Source organism: Petaurus breviceps, unplaced genomic scaffold, assembly GCF_028583685.1.
Source record: "Petaurus breviceps papuanus isolate PSGF00001 unplaced genomic scaffold, PetGlider_PUasm1.0 90865, whole genome shotgun sequence".
NCBI classification, from domain to species: domain Eukaryota; kingdom Metazoa; phylum Chordata; class Mammalia; order Diprotodontia; family Petauridae; genus Petaurus; species Petaurus breviceps.
Window position 1 is genome coordinate 7,206,238 of NW_027187367.1, and position 4,409 is coordinate 7,210,646.

General features: G+C 41.4%; 1 long non-coding RNA gene across 1 annotated transcript in view; it reads left to right on the top strand.

Annotated features, from left to right (window-relative positions):
* LOC138150090 (uncharacterized) overlaps positions 1 to 4,409 on the top strand; it is a 98,262-nt gene that overhangs the window by 80,648 nt on the left and 13,205 nt on the right. The gene's annotated exons all lie outside the window — the stretch shown is intronic.

Below are 4,409 nucleotides of genomic sequence, written 5' to 3' on the forward strand. Positions count from 1 at the left end.
TCAACAAAACGAGGTGGGACAAGATAAATCTTTGTTCCCTCTCAGCTCCAAAATCCATGGAACAGTGAATTTATGGCAGAGATAAGATTAGAAGCCAGATCCTCATTCCTCCTATCCTGTGATCTTTCCATGCACTGCCTCTTAATAATAAAAGTACAAGAGCACCAACCACAGGAACACTAGCAAGAGATAACTGACAACTTTAGATAATCACTTCTGCCACAGACATCCTCAGACATCCTGTTCCTGAGTGAATACCAGCTGCACCATTGGGAAGAGGTGAGAGAATTTTATTGTTGTTGTTCAGTTTCAGTCAAGTCTAACTCTTCCCCATTTGAGGTTTTCTTGGCAAAGATACTGGAGTGGTTTATCATTTCCTTCTACAGCTCATTTTACAAATGAGAAAACTCAGGCAAACAGGGTTAAATGACTTACCCAGGGTCACATAGTAATTGTCTGAGTTCGAATTTGAACTCAGATCTTCCTGACTCCAAGCTTGGCTGTCTATCCACTGTACAACCTAGCTGCACTGTGAGTGCGAATAGTCGCACATGAGTAAGAGAATTTTAAAAGCAAGAGCTGATTCTTCAGTAGAGAAAGAGTGGAAAGGAAAATAGAGATATTGTGGCTCCTAAGGGAGACTGGGGCCTTTGTGTATCAGGAAAGGAGGAGTATGGGTCTTTTTAAGTATATTAAGTATAATTTATTTTGATCTCTCCCCTGCTTTCTAAAATAGTTCCTCAGGAATAGACATTATGTCTTTTGCCCACAGATAGAAAATTAAAGTGGGACAGTCTTTGCTGAAAGAAAAGGGATTCGATCTTTCCTTCCTTTCCTCTCTCCCTCTACCTTCTTCAGATCTTTGACTCTCAGTCTTCACATCTGTCTTCAAGGGAGGTGAAGCAAGGTTTTCATGAACTGATCAATGTGATCTAAAGGCACTGATGGGGAAATGCCAATAAGCTAAGGATACAGATTTTAACTGGAACTGTGTGTGGGAAGTAGGAAGATGACTTAGATGGTACAGGCAGCCCAAAGACTCATCTAGAGGGCACCAAGGACCTTATTACTATTATAGGCTTATTATTATTATTATACTATACTAGTATTATAGTATTATTACTATTATAGGCTAGGAGGGAAAGCTAGCTACATGTTGGTTGACAGAATAAGGATCTAAAAAGATGTGAATCTAAAATGAAATTTAATGGAGACAAATGTAAAATGTCATATGTTCGAAAAATCAACTTCAAAAAATATGGATGAAATATAGCTAAATAGAAGTTAAATTGAAAAAGATCTGGGGGTATAGTGGACTGCAAGCCCAGGATGCATCAGCAATGTGGTGCAGCAGCCATAAAGCTCAACGTGACCTTGGCTGTATTAGGACAGCTATAGTGTCTAAGACTAGTGAGGTGAGAGTCCCACCAGAGCCTCTGTGTTCAGTTCTGGACATCACATTTTAGGAAGGACGTTAATAATCTGAAGTGTCCAGAGGAGGGTGACAAGGATGGTGAATGACCCGGAGATTATGCACTATGAGGTTTGGTTAAAGAAATAGGGAATGTTTGTCCCGGATATCCTGTGGAATAGGCTATTAGATTTGTTCTGCTTGGCCTCAAAGGAGCAAAAGGGAGGAAGGTGTGAAAAAGAGCAAATTTCTGTTTCAGGTAAGGAGAAACTTACTGGCAGTTATCCTAATGAGGAATCAGTTGGCTTGGGAGGTAGTGAGGCTGCTTTCATTTGGAGCCTTGAGTATTGAGTATATTGCAGAGCAGATTTTTGCACCAGTTCAGTTCAAATGAGATGGTCATTGAAATCTCTTCCAACTGGAGATTCTGTGATTCTTCTAAAGAAATGACTACTCTAAGAAGGCCCAGCTCTTCCTAACCTGCTTTCCACTTGGAGGTCAATTACATATCTATAGCACACGGAAAAACCCTTTCTTCTGAAAGGTAAAATCATCCATCTCTCTGACCTGATCCATAAGATAGGGAAAGGCTGCCCCTGAATCCAAAGTTACACAAAATAATTCAGAGTAGTTGATGATGGTTTAAGTTGGCAACAGGAGGTCTCCAGTGCAGTGCCCCAGGGATCTATACTTATCAATGACTTGGATAAAGGCATAGGTAGCCTGCTTATGAAATTTGCAGAAGACACCAAAGCTGGGAAGGATAATTTGGATGGACAGTCAGGATCTAAGAGCTTGACAGGCTAGCTTAATTTCAATAGGTATGAATGTCAAGACTGATACTGGAGTACAAAAAAATCAACTTCAAAGGTAAATGAGGATATGTGTTTAGATAGTAGTTGTGAAAAAAGATCTGGAGGTTTTAGTGGGTTGCAAGCTCACTGCAAGTCAGGAATGTGATATGGCAGCTTAAAAAACCAGTTACATATTGGGCATCATTAAAAGAGCTGCAGCTGCCAGGCATAGGCAGGTGATGGTCACTGTATTGTGGCCTCCTCTGAAGTACTATGCCCAGGTCTGAGCACTATTAAAAAGATATTAATAAGCTGGAGGAGGGCAGCCAGCATGGAGAAAGACCTCAAATCCACATTATTTGAACAACAGGAATTAAGGATATTTAGTCTGGACAAGACTCAAGGGAGACATGATAGGTGCCTTTAGATATATGAAAGGCTATCACGTGGAGGAATAAGACTTTTTGGGCTCTGGCAGGCAGCAACAGAAACAATGGGTGAAAGTTGGAAAATAAAACTTGCTCACATGTTCAGCAGTGGGATGGGCCAAGGTGATGAGATTCTCCTCCTCAGTCTTCATGTAGACTGAGCCACCACTTGTCCTTAGGATATTGTGATGGCTTTAGTGTGTGGCCTAGACTAGATGGCCCCTAGAGAACCTAACTCTCACATTCTGAGATTCTATGATTAGGGAACATTCTTAAGCAGAGAAATGATTTCTGGGCAGAGAAGTGTTTTGCAACACTGTTGGCCTATTTCACTCAATTCATTCTACAAACTTTCATTGAGTACCAGGGGTAAGACACTGTGTACGAGGAGATACATATAATTCATACAAATGTCTGATGGTGTCAGTGTCCTTCCTCAATGATGATGGAATAAGCATCATTTGAAGAGATTAAACAGTGTGATTTGGGGGTCTGGGCATTAGATTTGGGTATCTGAAGATCTGGGTTAGCATCCTATGTGACTTTGGGCAAGTTACTCTCTGGATCTCCATTTCCTAATCTATAAAATGGGGTGATGGTAGGGATCTGGAAACTTAAGGAATCTATGATCTTATAATCAAATATGGTTTAGAAGTTGGCAGACAAGGGGCGGCCAGGTGGCTCAGCGAGTAAGAGCACCGGCTCCAGTGTTGGGATGACCTGGATCAAATACGGGCTCAGATACTCAGCACCACACCCAGAAACAACTGGCCGTGTAACCTTGAGCAAGTTACTTAACCCCAATTGCTTAAAAAAAAAAAAGTTTGCAGACATACATGTCATCTAATTTGTACCAGGAATTAGGTGCTTTAGACCCAGAGAAGCACTTGTGTTCCACTTGCCAAAGACATGGCCTGAGGGAGAAAAGATCAGGTCTTTAAGTATTGCAGCAGGTTCACCCCACAATGCAAAGGTGGGCAAGGGGAACTAATCATGAAGGCTTAGGGAAAAGGCCCTTTTTCCTTAGGGGATGGGTTCTGAATCTGTGGGCAGCAAAGATGATCTAGGTAAGAGTAGATGGAGCTGCAGGTTAAGATGTTTTGCTTTGTTCCAATCCCAGAGTGATGATCGTGGAATCTCTGCTGCTCAGGCCCAAGATCTGGTCTACAAACTTGGTTTGTCTCTTTAACCAGATGTGGGCAGGCTGAGGACTTCCTTTATACCATCCAAATTCACAAGATGCTACATATAAATAGATCAGTTAATTTACAGTAGATGACCAGAATCTGTTTCTAGTTTAGGACATATACCATTAGCCAAACCATCTTTTAGAGTAGGTTTTACCTTTCCAACTGCCTAATCTCACCCTCACCCACTTAATCACTTTATATCAAAACAGTTTCAATGTCAGGTCTTCTATCAGATCTGGAAGTGCCTCCTGTTTGGGCATGTAGATCATGAAATGGTTCTGCTTGGCAACAAGATGGCAACTTGGCATTTGTCCTAGGAACAGGGAGACTTACACAGCCACCTAGCTAGCCCATTTAATTCAACCCCCCCCCCTCCCAATTTTAGTGATAAGAGAAGCTTCTGGCCCAAAGTTACATAACTATTGACTCTGGTAAGATCAGAACTTGGGTCTTGTGAATGCTGATCCAATGACATTCAGTCATTGTTATGCATTTCTCTGGCAGACCTTTCATTGGAAATTGTACTTAACTAAAATGTTGCTCTTCCATTTCAAGTAAATTGCTTTGGTCAACATTCAAAACGGTG